Source organism: Manis pentadactyla, chromosome 4, assembly GCF_030020395.1.
Source record: "Manis pentadactyla isolate mManPen7 chromosome 4, mManPen7.hap1, whole genome shotgun sequence".
NCBI lineage: Eukaryota > Metazoa > Chordata > Mammalia > Pholidota > Manidae > Manis > Manis pentadactyla.
The window spans coordinates 179,656,523-179,677,968 of NC_080022.1; the positions used below are offsets into that span (position 1 = coordinate 179,656,523).

Genomic DNA, 21,446 nt, shown 5'->3' on the forward strand with positions numbered 1-21,446 from the left:
CCAGAATTCTCAGTGTCCCAAGACCTGGAAAAGTATTCCTGTCTTTGGACATCTCTGATAAAAGGACAGAGGCCGAGAGCCCTGTGGCAGCTCCCTAGTTAAGGCGTCAGGGGTATTCCCATTATCTGTGGTGATCACAAATGGATGGCAACAGTGGAAAGACAGGCCAGCAGAAGATATCCCTGGGCACCACAGCAAGCTCAACCAAACAGAAGCTGGAAGAGAGAACACGTTGGAGAGGCAAAAAAACCTACTCGGGACACAGGCAGGGGCGGACGTATGTGTGATTTACTGTGTACCTAACTGGTGCAGATTGTGTCCTGTGGGTAGAGGGCAGCCTAGTGCATCTGTCCCTGATATGCAAGCACCTTATGCACCCACGGGAGTATTCAAGCAGCGGCCTTTCCCAGAAGCATTTTAGTGTGTCTCTCCTGTGCCCGCCGTTGGCCACAGTGGCTGCCCAAAAGAACAGGAAAGTAACAGTAACTTACCACCACTCTGTTTGACTCACAGCCCCAGGTACATTGGGACGGCAGGATCTCCACTTGGTGTGGGAAAGGACTCAGAGCAGCATGTGAAACCAATATCAATAAGGCATAGTAAGGTGCATTACACTCGGTAAGGAGAGCCTGAACATACGGGATCTCTGCCCACTTACTCAGCTGCTTGCAGAAAAGGTCAAGCTGAATGAGGGTGTTAGGATTCAGAGTTCCATCAAGTGGGCACAGCTCCCAGTCCCCTCATTGGCATTGGGGCAAAGCTGTGTGGAAAGGATCAGTCTTTTCTTTCTGAGTGTCTCTGGATCTGTCTTCAATCAATGAGAAAGGAATCAGTCCAAAGGCATGGTAGCTCAAATAGATCTTGTTGCCCCCATGGGAACAATCTAATGCATTACAGAGCTTGGCATCTAGCATTCCTGGTTGCATCCCAGAAGTTGCAGTGTCCCCAGACCTGGAAATCTATTCCCGTCTTTAGACATCTCTGATAACAGGACAGAGGACTAGAGTCCTGAGGCTCCCTGTCCTGGGACATCTCTGATAACAGGACAGAGGCCCAGATTCCTGTGGCAGCTTCGTAATTTAGGCCTGAGGGGGCTTCCCATGATCTAAGGTGATCCCAACAGGATGGAGACAGGGGAAAGAGAAGCTGGCAGAAGATTTCTTTGGGAGCCAAAAGGAGGCTCAACCAAATGGATGCTGGAAGAGGAACACATTGGGCAGCCAAAAAAAACTATTCGAGACTCGGCCAGGGGTTGGAATTTGGTGTGATTTACTGTGTGCCTAACACGTGCAGATGTTGTCTCGCTGGTGGTGGCAAGCCTAGGGCATCTGTCTCCGATCTGCAAGCACCTTATGCACTCATGGGAGTATTCTAGCCTTGGCCCACCTTAGAGTCATTTTGGTGTGGCCGTCCTGTGCCCGCCTTTGGCCAGGGTGGCTGCCCAAAGGAACAGGAGAGTAACAGTTACTCACCACCACATCTGAGACACAGCCCCAAATACGTTGGAAGGCAGGAACTTGGCTCGGTGTGGCAAACGACTCAGAGAGGCATGGGTAAACAAAATCAAGAAAGCATAGTAAGGACCAATACACCCGGTAAGGAGAGCCTGAACGTATGGGATCTCTACCCACTTATTCAGCTTCTTGCAGAAAAGGTTATGCTGCATGAGGGTATTAGGATTCAGAGTTCCATCAAGTGGGTACTGCTCCCTGTCTTCTCGTTGGCATTGGGGCCAAGCTGTGTTGCAAAGGATCAGTCTTTTCTTTCTCAGTGTCTCCGGATCTGTCTGGGATCAATGAGAAAGGAAAAAGCCCAAAGGCATGGTAGGTTGAACAGATTCCTGGGTACCCCCATGGGAACAAAGAAATGGGTTACAGAGCCTGGCATCTAGCATCCCTGGGTGCATCCCAGAAGTCTCAGTGTCCCAAGATCTGGAAAACTATTCCTGTCTTTGGATATCTCTGATAACAGGATAGAGGCCCAGAGTCCTGTGGCAGCTCCCTAGTTAAGGCCTTAGGGGGATTCCTGTGATCTGTGGTGATCCCAAAGAATGGAGACAGTGTAAAGAGAAGCTGGCAGAAGATCTCTCTGGGAGCCAAAAGGAGGCTTAACCAATCTTAAGGTGTAAGAAAGAACCTGTAGGGCAGCCAGAAAACCTATTCAGGACGCCGCTAGCGGCTGGACCTGGGTGTGATTTACTGTGTGTTTAACACGTGCAGATGTTGTCTTGCGGGTTGGGGGAAGCCTAGTGCATCTCTCCCTGATCTGCAACCACCTTATGCACTCACGGGAGTATTCTAGTGGCGGCATGCCCTAGAGGCATTTTAGTGTGGCCTTCCCATGCCCGCCTTTCACCTGGGTGGCTTCCCAAAGGAACAAGAAAGTATCAATAACTTACCACCACTCTATCTGAGTCACGGACCCAAAATACATTGGGAAGGCAGGAACTTGGCTCAGTGTGGCAAAGGACTCAGTGCGGCATGTGAAACCAAAGTCAAGAAACCATAGTAAGTTGCAGTACATTCGGTAAAGAGAGCCTGAACATATGGGATCTCTGCCCACTTACTCAGATGCAGAAAAGTTCAAGCAGCACGAGGGTGTTAGGATTCAGAGTTCCATGAAGCAGCCAATGCTCTCTGTCCCCTCGTTGGCACTGGGGCCCAGCTGTGTTGCAAAAGAATCAGTCTTTTCTTTCTGAGTGTCTCTGGATCAGTCTGGGACCAATGAGAAAAGATACAGCCCAAAGGCATCGTAGCTGGAACAGATTCCTGGTTGCCTCCGTGGGAAGAAACAAATGGGTTACAGAGCCTGGCATCTAGCATCCCTGGGTGCATCTAAGAAGTCTCAGTGTCCCACGACCTGGAAATCTATTCCTGTCTTTGGACATCTCTGATAAGAGAACAGAGGACTAGAGTCCTTTGGCTCCCTGTCCTCAGATGTCTCTGATAAAAGGACCGAGGCCCAGAGTCCCATGGCAGCTTCCTAGTTTAGGTCTCAGGGCGCTGCCCGTGATCTGTGGTGATCCCAAAGGGACGGAGACAGTGGAAAGAGAAGCTGGCAGAAGATCTTTTTGGAAGCCAAAAGCAGGCTCAACCAAACAGAAGCTGGAAGAGAGAACCCATTGGGCAGCCAAAAAAAGCTATTCGGGACGCGGCCAGGGGTTGGACTTGGGTGTGATTTACTGTGTGTCTAACTCGTGCAGATGTTGTCCTTTGCGTGGGGGGAAGCCTAGTGCGTCTGTCTCTGATCTGCAACCACCTTATGCTCTCAAGGGAGTCTTCTAGCGGTGGCCTGACCTAGAGGCATTTTAGTGTGGCCTTCCTGTGCCCGCCTTTGGCCAGCGTGGCTGCCCAATGGTACAGGAAAGTAAAAGTAACTTACAACCACTCTATTTGAGTCATGGCTCCAAAATGTTTTGGGAAGGCAGGAAGTTGGCTCTGTGTGGCAAAGGAGTCAGAGCTACATGTGAAACCAAAGGCAAGATAGCAACGAAGTCTCAGTTCACTCTATAGATATTAACTGGGCAGGTCTTACTGTGAAGCTTCACTTTGTGATGCTTTTGCAGGGCACAGAAGTCCTTGACTGATAGATCTTAGTCCTGCGGACTTTCTCTGATTCATGAAATGGGTGTGTGGACCGTGTTTGCCTATGCTTCTCATGGTTCTTTTCTGGGGAGACCCTGGACCTTTCGTAGTCCCTTTTGAACCCACGGCTTCATCTGATTAGCTCTCTAAATCATTTCTGGCTCTCTGACTTTATCTGACTAACTGCCTGAGTCATTTTGGGGAGAGCACCTCTCTCCTTTTCATCACTCTCACCTTTGTATTTCTGCCTAACAGAAACACCTCAGAATTTTTAAGAACCTCACCATTAAATGTCACATGAGGAATCAGATCCTTCATTTCTTCTCTGACCTCAACCCTCATTTGCTAGAATGTTGTCCAAGTCCTGGACATCAATCACCACTACTTAGAAAAGGTGAGAAATAAATTGGAGAAATACAGAACACTCTTCAAGGGCTGAAATACATCATCCATGTTTGTATATACCATTGCCCACATAGACCCAGAATCAATAAGAGGATCAGAAAAAAGTCCTGTGTCTTTAATTTTGGTTTATGGAATTGGAAGGAGGCTACAAAAATCGAAAGTATACTGTGGATTAGAAATTAACTGCTGGGTTATTGAAAAATCCATAGCAAATTAAGCTACTTATAGGGATTTGGTTTTATTTTTCTCTTCCTCCCACTCCACTTGAAAATTCTATTCTTTTTAAATATGTTTTAAAATGTATTCTTATTAAAACAATTTGCCTATAGTTTGCTTTTCTAATCACTATGCATCCCAACAACTTAATTCATCTCAATACAGTCAAAAGTACTTTTTTCTCATTCATTCTGAAAATAATGTAACAACATCAAAGATCAATATAAACAAGGAAAAATGTAATTCCACCCCCCTACCACAACAACTGTGTATGAATATGAATATATAGCTTTTCATATTCCATTTCTGGCTTTTGACAATAAAGCTGTACTTTTAGAATGTGGAAGTCTAATAATATACATACAATTCTGTACTCTGCTTTTCTACCCTAACACCATAACTTCATAAACATGTTTCCAAGTTGCCACATAATCTTTACACTTAGTATTTCAACACATGATATCGCATTACGCTGACATGCCATGGTTTATATAGCAATTCCCATAGTGTTAGATATTTAGGATGTTTCAAATTTTTCTGAAGGTCTTTATGCAGAGATTTATTTCTTTTATTCCATTAAATTATTTCCACAAGATAAATTCCTAGGAGTGGGATTAGTGGGAAAAGGAATAGTTCTTTGGCTCTTGATATCTATTACTACAATGGATAGCTCTTTTGGAGAAAATGTCAGAGGATATTAGGAATTGATATAGAAGCAGAGATTCACACTATTTAGTCAAGTTCAGCTACACTCACAAGAACTGAATGTATATGACAGAATTTAAACATTATGAAGGTAAATATTTTCATCTACCAATTGCAAAGTACTTAGATGCTATTTATAATGTTTTCATCAAAGCTTGCAACTCACCCTTGAGCACTCAAGGAGAGCATTCATTAAATCATTTAGACCACCTGTTCTATCACCTGTAAGGCAAGGGAAATAATCTGCAGAATCAGATAAGGTGATGTTACTGAGGCTTATAAAATTCATGATGCAGTGCAGATGAAAAAAAGATGGCAGCATGAGTACTGTGGTGGAATTCTCCTCCCAAAACTACATATATTTTGAAAATACAGCAAATACAACTCTTCCTAAAAGAGTTAGCAGAAGTAACAGTACTCCAGCCAGTCTACATCTGGGAAAAGTCAACATCTCACAGAAAGGGGTAGAGTAAAAAGCCATGACCCAGTGGGGCCTGAGCACTACCCCCACCCTGGCTCACCAGTGGGAGGAAAAGAATCAAAGTGGGGAGTATGCTGGGGGAAATGGAAGCACAGAACTGCTAAATACCAAGCCCTAGAAATCTACTCTGGAAGCACAAACCCACACTGCATGGTGCTCTGGAGATTACAGGGGCTGAAAAGCAAAGTCTGAGAGTAAGACTGAGAACAGGTTCCCACAACTTGCTGCCCTGGGACAAAAGAAAAGCAGGCACTTTAAGTCTTAAAGGGGCAAAGGTTTAGAAGAAGGAACAGGTGGACAAAATCGTCCTAGCACACTCAGCTCAGCAGGCTGGGAACATTCATGAGCTTCAGGTGCCCTATCCCACTGGTTGGCAATGCAGCCCCAAAGCCCCTCACCATGAAAAGCAGCCTGCTGCTCCTTCCTCCATGTCAGCACCTGCATGCAAACTGGCTGTCCCTGCCATTGCTGCAGACAAGCTGGAGGGCAGCTCCACCTAAAGCAACTACACAGCTTAGCACAGAGGCTTTTCCCTGCCCATGGCCAACTGGCCCAGACCAGAGGCTGCATCCTGTGCTCAGTTGACCGGAACAGACAGCGAAGACAGGTGCTGAGACCGGGATGCACAAAAGGGCCTTGTTCTCACAGCAGAACCCACACTGCTTGCCTGTAAACCCCACTATCACCCTAGGCCATCCCGAGGGCTGCCCTGCCCACAACACTTTAGGCAATTAATCTAAAGGCCACTCCCTGCGCGTGGTTAACCGGCACAGACACAGGAGAGAGGCATGGTGACCGGCAAGCAGGAAGGGACTTTGTCCTCCCAGCTGACACACACACAATTCACTGATGACCACTTTCATTGGTCCAGGACTATGAAAAGGCAGAAGAACCTTATTTAATCCAAAATCCCTCAAGCACCAGAAAGAGGGCTCAGTGAGATTGAAATCACCAATCTTCCTGAAAAAGAATTCAAAATAAAAGTCATAAGCATGCTAATGGAGCTATAGAAAAATATTCAAGAGCTAAGGGATGAATTTAGGAGAGAGAGAACTGAAATGAAACAAACAATGGAGAGATTTAAAAGCAGATTAGGTGAGGTGGAGGAGACAGTTAATGGAATAGAAATCAGAGAATAGGAATACAGAGAAGCTGAGGCAGAGAGAGAAACAAGAATCTCTAGAAATGAAAGAATATTAAGAGAACTGTGTGACCAATCCAAACAAACAATATTTGCATTATAGGGGTACCAGAGGAAGAAGAGAGAGAAAAAGGGATAGAAAGCATCTTTGAAGAAATAAGTGCTGAAAAATTCTCCAATTTGAGGAAGGAAATAGTCTCTCAGGCCATGGAAGTCCACAGATCTCCCAACACAAGGGACCCAATGAGGACAACACCAAGACATATAATTAAAATGGCAAAAATCAAAGACAAGGACAGAGTATTTAAAGCAATCTGAGAGAGAAAAAAGATAACCTACAAAGGAAAACCCATCAAGCTATCAAAAAACTTCTCAACAGAAACATTATACAGGCCAAAGGGGAGTGGAGTGATATATTTAATGCAATGAAGAAGAAGGGCCTTGAAACAAGAATACTCTACCTGGCAAGATTATCATTTAAATTTGAAAGAGGGATTAAACAATTTTCAGATAAGCAAAAGCTGAATTTACCTCCCAAAACCACCTCTACAGTGTATTTTGGAGGGACTGCTATAGATGGAAGTGTTCCTAAGGCTAAATAGCTGTCACCAGGGGAAATAAAACCACAGCAAAGAAAGTAGAACAACTAATTACTAAGCAGATGCAAAATCAAATCAACTATCCCCAAAGTCAATCAAGGGATAGACAAAGAGTACAGAACTAATATATAAAGAATGGAGGAGGAAAAAAAAACCCTTTAGATTGTGTTTGTAATAGTATACTAAGTGAGTTAAATTAGACTGTTAGATAGTAAGGGAATTACCCTTGAACCTTTGGTAACCATGAATCTAAAGCCTGCAATGGCAATAAGTATATACCTATCAATAATCACCTTAAATGTAAATGGTCTCAATGCACCAATCAAAAGACATAGAGTCACTGAATGGATAAAAAAACAAGACCCATCTTTATGCTGCCTATAAGAGACTCACTTCAAACCCAAAGACATACACAGACTAAAAGTAAAGAGATGGAAAAAGATATTTCATGCAACTAATAGGGAGAAAAATGCAGGAGTAGCAGTATTTGTATTGGACAAAATAGACTTCAAAACAAAGAAAGTAACAAGAGACAAAGAAGGACATTACATAATGATAAAGGGGTCAGTCCAACAAGAGGATATAACTATTATAAATATCTATGTACCCAACACAGGATTACCTACATATGTGAAACAAAATAAATACTAACAGAATTAAAGGGGGAAACAGAATGCAATGTATTCATTTTAGGAGACTTCAACACACCACTCACTGAAAAAGACAGATCAACCAGACAGAAAATAAGGAGACAGAGACACTGAACAATGTATTAGAACAGATGGACCTAACGGACATCTACAGAACACTCCATCCAAAACAAAAGGATACACATTCTTTTCAAGTGTACATGGAACATTTTCAAGAATAGATCTTATACTAGGCCACAAAAAGAGCCTCAGTAAATTCAAAAAGATTGAAATTGTACCAACCAGCTTCTCAGATTACAAGAGTATGAAACTATAAGTAAGTTACACAAAGAAAATGAAAAAATCCACAAACACATGGAGGCTTAAGAACCTGCTCCTAAATAATCTATGACCACATAAAAACAGAGATCAAACAATATATGGATATAAATGACAGTAATAATTCAACACCAAAAAATCTGTGGGACGCAGCAAAGGCTGTGCTAAGAGCGAAGTATATTGCAATACAGGCTTACCTCAGGAAAGAAGAACGATCCCAAATGAACAGTCTAAACTCACAATTAATGAAACTAGAAAAAGAAGAACAAATGAGGCCAAAAGTAAGTAGAAGGAGGGACATAATAAAGATTAGAGCAGAAATAAATAAAATCAAGAAGAATAAAACAATAGAGTCAATGAAAGCAGGAGTTGGTCCTTTGAGAAAATGAACAAAATAGATAAACCCCTAGCCAGACTTATCAAGAAAAAAAGAGAGTCTACATACACAAACAGAATCAGAAATGAGAAAAGAAAAATCACTATTGACACAAGAAATACAAAGAATTATTAGAGAACACTATGAAAAATTATATGCTAACAAACTGGATAACCTAGAAGAAGTGGACAACTTTCTAGAAAAATACAACCTTCCAAAGCTGATGCAGGCAAACAGAAAATCTGAATAGACCAATTATGACCAACGAAATTGAACTGGAATCAAAAAAACTATGTAAGACCCATCTGACAGCTAGAAAGAAAATAGGAACTTCAGTCCTACAACCACAAGCAACTGAATTCTGCCAACAAACTGAATGACCTAGGAAGAGGATCCTGAAGAAACATGATCCAGCCAAGAACTATGGAACAGTTGACACCTTGATAGCAGCTTGTAAAACCCCCAGCAGAAGATCATGCTAAGCCTTGTGTGGATTCCAGACCCATAGGTACTATAAGACAATAACTGTAACTACCACTAAATTTGTGATTTTTACCACACCAATAGAAAACTGACACAAGCAGAAAAAAACACAAATTTTAACTTGCATAATCCACTCGCCCACTGCTTTCATATACTACATATTGTTTTATGATTTGCTAATTTTGTATTCATTAATATGTGATGAATATTTTTCTGTGTCATTAAATATTCAACAATAAAATTTTCTAGAGGCTACATAGGATCCCCCCAAAAAAACTACATAAGAACAAAACTCCTGGATGACATGGTTTCACTGCTGAATTTTATCAAACATTTAGTGAAGACCTAATACCCATCCTCTTTAAAGTTTTCCAAGAAGTGAAGAGGAGGGAATACTCCAAAACTCATTCTATGAGGCCAGCATCACTCTAATACAAAAACCAGGCAGACACCACAAAAAAAGAAAATTACAGACCAATAAACCTGACGAATACAGATGTAAAAATATTCAACAATATATTAGCAAACTGAATTAAAAAATACATCAAGAGAATCATACACCATGATTAAGCAGGATTCATCTCAGGGATGCAAGGATGGTACAACATTCGAAAATCCATCAACATCATCCACCACATCAACAAAAAAGACAAAAAAAAAACACATGATCATCTTCATGTAGATGCTGAAAAAGCATTCAACAAAATTCAATATCCACTCATGATAGAAACTCTCAACAAAATGGGACAAATACCATTTTGACAAACACCTAGGAATAAACCTAACCAAGGAAGTGAAAGACCTATACCCTGAAAACTACAAGACACTCTTAAGAGAAATTAAAGAAGACACTAAGAAATTGAAATTCATCACATGCTCTTGGGTAGGAAGAATTAATATTGTCAAAATGGCCATTATGCCTAAAGCAATGTACAGATTCAATGCAATCCCTATCAAAATATCAATAGCATTCTTCAACAAAAAGGAACAAATAGTTCTAAAATTCATATGGAACCACAAAAGAGCCCGAATAGCCAAAGCAATCCTGAGAAGGAAGAATAAAGCAGGGGGAACCTCACTTCCCAACTTCAAGCTCTACAACAAAGCCACAGTAATCAAACAATTTGGTACTGCCATAAGAACAGACCCATAGACTAGTGGAACAGAATAGAGTCCAGATATTAACCCAAACATATTGGTCAATTAATATATGATAAAGGAGCCATGGATATACAATGGGGAAATAGTCTCTTCAACAGCTGGTGTTGGCAAAACTGGACAGCTACATGTAAGAGAATGAAACTGGATCATTGTCTAACCCCATACACAAAAGTAAACTCAAAATGCATCAAAGACCTGAATGTAAGTCATGAAACCATAAAACTCAGAAAAAAACATAAGCAAAAATCTCTTGGACATAAACATGAGCAACTTCTTCATGAACATATCTCCCTGGGCAAGGGAAACAAAAGCAAAAATGAACAAGTGGGACTATATCAAACTAAAAAGCTTCTGTACAGCAAAGGACACCATCAGTAAAACAAAAAGACATCCCACAGTATGGGAGAATATATGCATAAATGACATATCTGAAAAGGGGTTGACATCCAAAATACACAAAGAGCTCATGCACCTCAACAACCAAAACGCAAATAAGCCAATTAAAAAATGGGCAGAGGAGCTGAACAGACACTTCTCCAAAGAAGAAATTCAGATGGCCAATAGGCACATGAAAAGATGATCCACATCGCTAATCATCAGAGAAATGCAAATTAAGACCACAATGAGATATCACCTCCCACTAATTAGGATGGTCAACATCCAAAAGACAAACAGCAACAATTGTTGGCGAGGCTGTGGAGAAAGGGGAACCCTCCTACACTGCTGGTTGGAATGTAAACTAGTTCAACCATTGTGGAAAGCAGTATGGAGGTTTCTCAAAAAACTAAAAATAGAAATACCATTTGACCCAGGAATTCCACTCCTAGGAATTTACCCTAAGAATGCAGCAGCCCAGTTTGAAAGAGACATATGCACCCCTATGTTTATCACAGCACTATTTACAATAGCCAAGAAATGGAAGCAACCTAAGTGTCCATCAGTAGATTAGTGGATAAAGAAGATGTGGTACATATACACAATGGAATATTATTCAGCCATAAGAAGAGAACAGATCCTACCACTTGCAACAATATGGATGGAGCTAGAGGGTATTATGCTCAGTAAAATAAACCAGGCAGAGAAAGACATGTATCAAATGATTTCACTCATCTGTGGAGTATAAGAACAAAGAAAAAAACTGAAGGAACAAAACAGCAGCAGACTCACAAAACCCAAGAGTGGACTAACAGTTACCAAAGGGAAAGGACTGGGAGGATGGGTAGGAAGGGAGGGATAATGGGGGAAATGGGGCATTATGATTAGCACACATAATGTAGGGGAGGCATGGGGAAGGCAGTACAACACAGAGAAGACAAGTACTGATTCTATAGCATTTTACTATGCTGATGGACAGTGACTGTAATGGGGTAGGTGGTGTGGACTTGATAATGGGGGGAGTCTAGTAACCATAATGTTGCTCATGTAATTGTACATTAATGATAACAACAACAACAAGAAAACATATTACCGAGGAAGTTTACAGAGAACCTCTATTTCCACATGAGTGGAAATTGATGGAACTATTTCAATGACTTTTACAATCTGCATACATTGGTCTTAACAACAAAGGGACAACTTTTACAACTTGTATCTAAAAGGCAACCTCATTTGCTGCCTTGATGAGATAGATGTTTATTACAAATGATGAAAATATCTCTAGAAAAGTTGAGAAAATGATCCAAAATAAAAACCAGAAGGGGGATCTAAATAGACAAAATAGAAAAAAGAGGGACATCTTAAAAAACAGAGGCACACAGATAATGGAAGCAACCGAAGTGTCTATCAATAGATGCATGGATAAAGATGTGGAACATATATACAATGGAATATTATTTAGCCATCAAAAGAAAGGAAACCCTGCCACTTGCAACAACATGGAGGGCAATTATGCTCAGTGAAATAAGCCAGATAGAGAAAGACAAATGTCATGACTTCACTTATTTGTGGAATATAAAAAAATTAGAGTGGAACAAAATAGCAGTAGACTCATAGACACTGAGAAAGGACTAGTGGTTACCAAGGGGGAGGGGTTGGGGCAGATGGGTGGGGAAGGTGGGGGGATAAAGGGGCACAATAATTTGCAATCACAATATAAGTTGGTCATGGGGACAGTAGGATAGCATGGAGTATATAGTCAGTGATTCTGTAACATCTTCCCACACTGAAAGACAGTAACTGCACTAGAGGGGGTGAGGATTTAATAATATGGGTAACTGTTGAACCACTGTTTTATATTTGAAACTAACATAAGATTGTATATCAATGATATTTCAAGAAAAAGAGAGGCACAAAAACTTGATCAAAAGCCAGATGAATGGAAACAAACATTAATAGAAACGTTGACAACACTGAAGAGAAAAGAAAGGAACCTCTGAAACTCTATGGTTAAAGATGAACCATCTGTGAAGTATAAACCATAAAGCCTAAGGAAAATAAACTAGCATAATATTTTAATACTGCTAATTTTTTGAAGATTCATCTTTAAAATCAGTTTATAAAGGCACATTCAACAAAGTATTAAGTACAAAAAGAAGGAATTATATGCATCAGCATTTAGCAAGAAGCCCTAAAATTGTTTTTTGGATTATAGTATAGATACATGTCTTACATGGTGGCACCAGATCCATTACAAGAATAAATTTAAAAGATTAAGATTCCCAGTTGACAGTGCTGAATTCCACCTAAGCCTTGTGCTCCTGGAAAACAGTGAAGATTAAAGGAATCCCCTCACCCTTTTGTGTTCTAGAAAATGGCTTACTGCAAATCACCCTTCCCCATATGATATAGGTAAGACTCACAGACGCCACTCTTGTTTACCTATGACAAAGCCAACACCTTCAAAATTCACTTTCTTTGCCTCATAAATGATTAGCTGAACTGTTTTACCCCCACTAATTAATCACAACAAAATGCTTACTAACCAAACTTTGGTTAAGCTTCTCTCCTTCCTCCAGGCCCCTAAAATATTCTTATCTATTGACCTGATCATCCCACTTCCCCATATCCAGGTCTTCCTAGCCTTATTTACTCCTCTCTATAAAAGAAAGCCCCTTCTTGCCTAGCCCTTGAGATGCCTGCAGATCTTGCAGTCACAGCATTCTCCCTGTTGGGATAGCCCCCTCTCCTACAATTTCAATAGGCCCTTTTCTCCTTTGCAATATCCTTTTGAATGAAATCCAGATTGCTTTTTAGGTGAAACAATACTAGCCAATGGATAAGAACATCCCCTGAATCACAGATAAGAAAGCTACAGAAACTTGGTATCTTTTATATTGCTTTTTGGTTAGACCCCCACATCATTAATTACATTATATATAGACTCTTGTGTAGGTTTAAATCCTTGGGTCTCCTGAAAATTTATCTCAATCCTTACCCCCAAATATATTCTCATCATACACCACAGGTCTCTTGATACTACATGGGTTTCTGGGATGAAATTTTGATATATGTCCATTAAATGGGCTCAAAAGTCACATAAGTTGTTAAGCAAAATCCTATGACTGTATTACTCTATGAACTTGCTTATTGATTATGGATCTGAGGTAACATAAGCTAAATTTTTTAAAAAAGGAAGGAATCTTTAGAAAACTGTTTTGAAAAAGTACCTGGCAGGATAGATGTACTTTAGTTGCCATCTTTCTATTTAGAGGTAAATTCTACCTTTGAGGACTCAAAGGCCTTGATGAACAAGTGTGAGTGAACAATAGCACAAACAGATTTCCTGTCAAAAGAAAAAAACAGAAAAATTCATATACCTGTTTAGGAGATTTAAGTAATTATATTTACCTATTATATTATTACCTATTATATTAACCTGAAGTTATCCTTTCAATGTAACACCCACTTATGGAATAATACCTAACAGATATTGTCCAACCGAGATATGCATACAAACTCTAGAAAAAGTAACAAATAGATTATAAATCATAGAAGATCATCCAGTCCCTTAACTTTACTTTTTGTGGTATAAGAAGAAATCCAAATTTGAATGGCAAGAAAAGCACAGAAAATCCAGTTATATTTATTTATTCAAATAAACGCAGAGAAGCAGAACTACTAAACATGGTAGTAATTGCTAATGTTACTAAATACTGTGTACTAGACATTATGATAAACACTTTGATGTGAATTATTTCATTTATTCCTCACAATTATCCTTTAAGGAATTATCATTGCCCATTTTCACAGATGAGTAAAGACTTAGATCAGGTTGTCTAAAATTACACAGCCAGCATAGCAGAGTCAGAATTTGAATTTAGGCAGCCTAACTCAAGAGCTGTTTTTTAACTCTGGACTCTAACTCATGGTCTTCAGTACCATACAACGTTGCTTCTCAAAACAACACTATTGCAAACAAAATATGCCTTCACCTGTTTTAAACAAAAGATTTCCACATTATGTAAATGTAGCGACCAACTTTAAATCCCAACCAATTATATCAATTTCCAAAATCTTACAATTTTTTAAATCATCTAAGTCACATTTTTTGAGCTGTTTATTACATTGCTAGTTATGTTAGTTGCAATTATCAGTATTTTTATACTGTAAAGTTTAACTGCAAATATTAGTATTCTGTCTATAGTGAGAAAGTAATTTAAAATCATTTACTTCTGAAATATGTTATAGTAATTACTGTTCAGTATGCTATGTCCAGCATTCCTGGAATTCAAAGCACGTTAAAAATAAAATGAAACCAGGTTAAAAATACCCATCTCAGACAACATTAGATGGCTACACAGGTTTCCCCAGCAACCTGCTCTATGCAAACTCTTTTAGATCTTCTCTAACCAGTTTAATCTTCACTTCTAAACTACTTGGCATAGCACTTACTGTCTTCACTATTCTTATTATCTTCACTATTCAACTGGCATTACTCATTTGCCTTGTATTTTTATTTAATTATCACATGCATAGCTCTTATATAAACTACAGACTAAATTTCTAAGGAATGGACTGGTATTTTATCATTCTTTGAATTATTTCTCACAGTAACAAACACAATACCATATACATATAATGAATGAAGAAAAGAAAAGACAGAAGAGGGGAGGAAAAGAGGGAAGAATGAAGGATGGAAGGAAGGAGTTTTCTCCCTATTAAGCTTGCTCGTTAAGATTTCATAAGTCATCAAAGTACTTAATTAAGCAGAGTAAATATGAAGAACTGTTTCATAATTTATTGAACTGATTACCAAAAAATTATCATGTCTTAATCTGCTGGATGAATCAGATACCCCATAACCCTCCCTAAGCTAAGAGAAAAAACAGTACAAGAAAGTCTCTTCCCCCTTAAGTTTGACAACAGAATTGCTTCTCAACTCTTTCAATCCTATGACAAATATGTGAACTTGCAAGGACAAACCAAGAGAAATGAAGAGTTGTATCCCTCTTCATCAATCATCTAACCACTCCTCTCTCCATCCATGAATGTGACACATATATATTGCACGCTTACAACGTGTTAGGCTTTCTTCCTGGCTTTTGGGATACAGCAGTGAATAGAAAGAAAAAAAAGTCCTGCCCATGGAGTTCTAGTTGGGGAGAGAGACGGTAGATAAATATGTAAAATATATATATATATATATATGTGTATATATATATATATAGATTATATATAAAATAAGTAAAAGTATGTTATTTGTGATAAATACGAAGGGAAAAATGCAAGCCAGGGGAGAAGAATATGGCACATGGCATTGGGTATACAGGGAACAGACAGAGTAGCCAAGGAAAACCTTACTGGGGAGACTTGTGAGTACAGACCTGAAGGAATTAAAGCAAGGAGCTAATGAGTATCTTAGGAAAGAGCATTTCAGCCAGAGAAAAAAAAGCAAGTGCACAGGCTCTGAAGAAAGAAGGAGCTAGAATGTTCAAGGAACACTGGGAAGGCCCATGAGGCTAAGCAGACAAAGTAAAGGGGAAAGGAAGGAGATCAGAGGAGTCAGGTGAGGGAGGTAGATCACACGAAGGACCCCTAGATCTTAGTAAGAACTTTGGCTTGTACTCTGAGGAGATGGGAAGCCATTGGAGAGTTTTGAGCAGCGAGATGGTACGATCTAAAGTCCTTTCTGAAAGGATCACTGGTTGCTACAAGGAGGAATATCAGGTGGGTTTGGGTCCCTGAAAAGTCAGTTGAAAACAAGTACTTCAACAGAAGAATTAATTAACTGTGACAAATGCTGCTGTTAGGTCAAGTAAGATGAGTACTGAATAACTCCTTAGGATTTGCAACATGGAGGACACCAATGATCCTAAGAGGAGCCATATGGGTGGTATGGTAAGGAAATAATGTCCTTATTGAGGTCAGGAGAGAATGGGGAAGAGAAATTAGAGACAACTAGAAGAGATGATTCTTTCAAGGAGTTAAGCTATAAAGGGAAAGAGAAATGGTAGTAGGTGAGAAGAAAAGGGGTTATGAGGGTTTAAGATGGGAGAATATAAAGGCATGTTCCCATGTAGATAGGAATAATCTAGTTGAGGAGCAAAAATTTATCAGACAGGAGGGGAGAATTACAAGTAGGAGAAAGAATTCCCAAGTGGGAGAAAGGAGATAGGAATGCCACAGGGGAGGGTCTGGCATTAGCTAAGGGTATATTCATAGTAATAGGAGACATGATAGAGTAATTGGGCATAATTATACATAGAGCAAGTAGATGTGGTTGTGGGAGCTTGTGAAAATAATCTCTGATTGCTTTAGTTTTCTCAGTGAAACAGGAAGCAAGGAAACAAGGTAATCAATTGAGAATGGTATGTGAGGGGAGGTGCTGGAGGCTTGAGGAGAAAGGTATTGTTATAAAGAGTCATCTAGGGGAGTGCAAGAAGCCCCTTTTGATTAACACGATTGCTGGGCAGCATCCAGAGCCCCTTGATGTAAGTGATCATGAATTTGGAATGAAACCAGTAAGCATGGATGTGTGTTTTTCTCCTGCCATGTTCAATGCAGAAATTGATCCAGAGGCAGAGATTTAAATCTAATCTAGGGCTATGATTTAGCCAAGAAAGTAAAATGAACTGAAAAGGTAATAAGGGAACTGGGGAAAATGCAAAGGAGTGGTTTTAATTATTGACCATGAAACAAACTGAGTAGGTGGGTGGGAACTAAGGACAAGAGAGGGTAAGGGACATTAAAAAAAAAAAAGGTAGACTGAAGATCCTGGTGGGGTTCAAAGATTGTTAGAGCACGACTGAATCTGAAAGACAGCAGTGTGATGGTTACAGAGTAGAACATACTTGGTGGATATGTTCCAAGACCCCAATGGATGCCTGAAAATGCAAATAATACTGAACCCTATATATACTGTTTTTTTCTATATGCACATACCTATGATAAAGTTTAATTCACACATTAGGCACAGGAAGACATTAACAACAAGTAATAAATACAACAATTATAACAATATACTGTAACAAGTTATGTAAATGTGGTCTGTCTCAAAGTATCTTATTATATGTGATATGAGATGATAAAATGCCTACATGAGATAAGGTGAGGTATTTGATGTAGGCATTGTGACGTAGCGTTAAGCTACTACTGACATATATATTGTCAGAAGGTAGATCATACGCTTCTGGACTGCAGTCAACCACAGGTAATGAAATTGAGGAAAGCAAAACTTTGGAGAAGGAGAGACTACTATACTGAGATACGGAGTTGCAGTAACTGGTAATATAAGATTGAGGCTATGAGGAAGGGAGAAAGGTGAAATTATTGTAGGAGAGGAGGGTAGGAACTGAGACATCAGGGTATTGGAAGGATCATCTGCATGAATACCAAAATCACAAGAATTATGACAGGAGTAGTATTATAATGGCAGGAAGCCAGGAGCTGAGATTGGACTGCAAAAAGGTGTGGTGGTGGGTAGTATATTCTGATGATGTGAGATGCAAAACTGAGCATTTTGAGAAAGGGGCAAAGAGAGCTCTGAAAGCAGCTATGAAAATCAAGAAGAGCATCTGTTGCTGCTCTGGTCCCAGTGGCACTGGGAGAGTGGAGAGAAAACAGCCACCAGTAGCCATACTCTACTCTGCCCATCACACTCCCACACACACATCCTTTCTCATTCTTATATCATGGCTGTCACCATCTGATTCATCAAAAACTACCAAAAAGGAGTGAGGAAATCCTCTGATTAAAATGCTCTGATACACCAAAGGTAATCTTTTAACTATCATGATTGATTCATTTCCTATGTAGATCAAGCTATTGCATTATTACTAGAGGGTTTTTCCAATCTTTGGTGGAGTATAGAGTTTTCAAAATTTTGTGACTTAACAGATCAATGTTGGGGGAGGAGGGGCAAAAGAGGATTCCTTGCTTATTGTTACATGAAATCACAGAATCCATAACAGAGCTAGAATGATTTGATAAATCTTTCTAGTCTAATCCCTTCATTATATATGAGAAAACTGCACAGAGATTGTGATTTGCTCACACAATGCACACAAAATAGTAGCAACATTCCTGCCTCTGATTTCTAAATCCAGGAGCTAAATTCCCCTCAATTCCACAGCTACTTAGTAAACCAAGTGGTGGAGCAGAGACAGGGAGAATCTGACTCGAAAAGCTCACCATAATCCTTGATCTTTTTAGCTTTAATATTTACTCTGTGCTTTCTTTCACAGTTGTACTTTCTCACTTGGTGAATCATCGCCACCTCCACGGGGTAACTCGCTGCTGCCCAGTTCCCTTCGCAGAGCGCCTCCTGCTCTGGCCTTCCATACGTGCCCACCGTTCCCCGCCCGGCCACGCCACCTGCAGCTCCGGCAGGGGAAGCTCACGCCGACACCTACCGTCAGCGTCTCTGCCCACAGAGACCCCGTGAACGGGCGCTTCACGCGAGAACCTGTCCTCGGGGCGGCTGCAGTAGGCCCCGCGCTAACCAAACTTACCGTCTCTGGGAAGAATGTACGTGGTCCTGTAAACACGTAAACTACCTACGATGGAAAACAAGTGCGCTTTAGGGGTCCCAGTGCAGGCCGGAGAGGCAGGGGCGCTTCCCAAGCTCCGTGACCTTTGCCCTTCCACCGCTACCACCGTTCCTGAGGGGCCGCCGGCCCGTCCCCCCTCACTGTCCGGCTCCCGCACCTCGCCGCCCTTTCTGGGACCTTGCCCAGCCCCGTAAGTGTCTTACTTTGTCCCAAGCACAGTGCTTTTTCCATCTGCTCCCTCAGGCCCCAGAAGCTCTTCCTGGCCATCTCTTCCGCAAGTCTCACCTCCCAGCCTCTGTCCCCTGAGGATCCCCCCGTCGGCCCCTTGGGCCCCTGGCTGTTCCTCCTTCCCTCACAGCCAGAGGCCCCCGCTGCGGGCCCCGCAGGCACCGGCCACCAGCCCCTCGGAGACTCAGCCCCTCGCGCAGCACGAAGCCCTCGCTCCGCCCCCAGGTCACCTGACCGCGCACGCCACTCCGCCCACCAGGCCTGGGACGGCGCCCGATAGCAGCGCGACGCACTCCGCGACGGCTGCCACGGGTCAGGGCCGTCGGAGCAGCACAGAGCCGCGGAACTCGCAGCCGCCTCCGCGCTGCGGCCGCGCCAGCCTCACAAGAGATTGTGACATCACCGGGCCGGGGCTCGGCGCCTGGCCACGAGCGGTGGGGGGGCTCCTCTGCGCGCTTTTCCCCCCCGCAGCCGGGCTCGATTGCACCCTCCGTCCTGCACGCTACCTACTCCTCCTCCTGCTCTGTTCACTCTCTGGTGCGCTGTCCTGTCCGCCCTAGTCTGATCCTGTTTCAGTTCTATCTTCTCTCCATCCTTTGAATACCCGCCCTCCCTTCTAAAACATTCTATCCTTCTTGGTTTCTACTCCACAGTAACGGTCAGCTGCTGGAAGCCGTTTGTCAGGACATTAACTTGCTCCCATCAAAGGACTAGCGCTTACCTGGAAGAGATGCTTTTTCTGTTTTTTGGTGTGGTTTTTTTTGGAAAACCAGTTGTTCTTTTCATGCGTCCAGCAAATTAAATGATACTGGTAAAAGAGAAGACAGATCGATTTTTCTTGGCTTTCGCCAGTACTACATCTCTAAAACGTTGCATAGAACCAATCTGGTGAAATTAATGATTTTTAAGGTTTGCCAAACTAAGGTTGTAAATACTCTGTCAAGCAAGGAGTATTTTGAAAATATTTTCCCCCAAAAGCCCACGATTTAAAACATCTTTTCTTTACAAACATATAAATTTGTTCACATTGATTGACCTAACTAACCTGAACTCTCCAATCTAAAATACTTAACATCCATACAGGTGAACAGCATGGCCTTTAGGGACAGATCTGTCTGATTTCAAATTCTATTTGCTGTATGCAGTGGGGCAAATGACTTATGCTCTCTAAACCTCAGTTTTCTCATTCTTCCAGGATTGTGATAATTCAAAAATGTGTATAGAATTTTAACAATAGCTAACTTCTTCAGTGCTACCTACTATTATGCTCATTTGTATCTTAAACACTGCTCTGTAGGTATTCCTCAGTACTTTTAAAATGTATACTATTTATCTCTTTATAAGTGATCTAAGCGCTGAGGCCCTTTTATTTTTGTAAATGCCCTCACGCCCCCCTTTCCCTACTTCCCCACCCCATCCCTGTTTGCAGTCACCTATGTTAATGGACTCAGGCCATTTTGCATCTATTCACAAAGCATCAATTTCTAATGTGTAAGGGTTCAGTCTGTGTGCTGATCAAGTTTGTGGATGCTTAACAAATCTTGAGCACTTGTAGCTTTTTAGTACTGAATCTATTGATGAGTTAGCTGTTACTCTATTAGTTTTACAGACCCCCAATAGCATCAAAGGTATATTATTAGGATTTTAGATTCTTTTGCCAGTAACAGAAAATCCCTAAGTAATAGTGGCCTAAGCATGATAAAGTTGTATTTCTCTCTCACATTCAAGAGGTTCAGATAGTCCCTCCGAGACAGTCAGTCCTTCAGCAGAAGCCCAAGATAAAGATTTATCTCAGATATTTATGGATATGACTTTTATATCATGGAGTGAAGCCCAGTAAGATTTACAGGAAATTCACAATTTTTTTAAAAAGAGTTGTATTGTGATAAACACTGCCGGCTTGGGCTGAAAGAGCCCGAAAAGGAAAGAGGCCTTTGGACCCTCAAGTTCTGTAAGCAGGAAGCAGGCCAAGAAAACTATTAGGTGCAAACACATGCTACCTTTTGTGAAAAAAGGATGATTCAGAGGGTGAAAACCAAGAGCCTAGAGGTAGAACCAAAAGCCATGGAGAATTATTCCCAGATGTTGAATGTGGAACCACAAAACTGTACCCATGAATTTTAGGAATGCTATGCACTAGGGACTTCTGTGCATCTCTTATTTTCTGCCTGT

The 21,446-nt window shown here is 41.1% G+C and overlaps 1 long non-coding RNA gene across 1 annotated transcript; it reads right to left on the reverse strand.

Annotated features, from left to right (window-relative positions):
• Positions 1–1,127: 1,127 nt before the first annotated feature.
• Positions 1,128–19,374, reverse strand: LOC118919862 (uncharacterized). The gene is made up of 3 exons (XR_005027688.2): positions 19,250–19,374; positions 13,725–13,840; positions 1,128–1,196 (listed from the first exon to the last, which is right to left on the reverse strand). It is a non-coding gene; the product is annotated as an uncharacterized LOC118919862 (long non-coding RNA).
• Between the last annotated feature and the right edge of the window lie 2,072 nt (positions 19,375–21,446).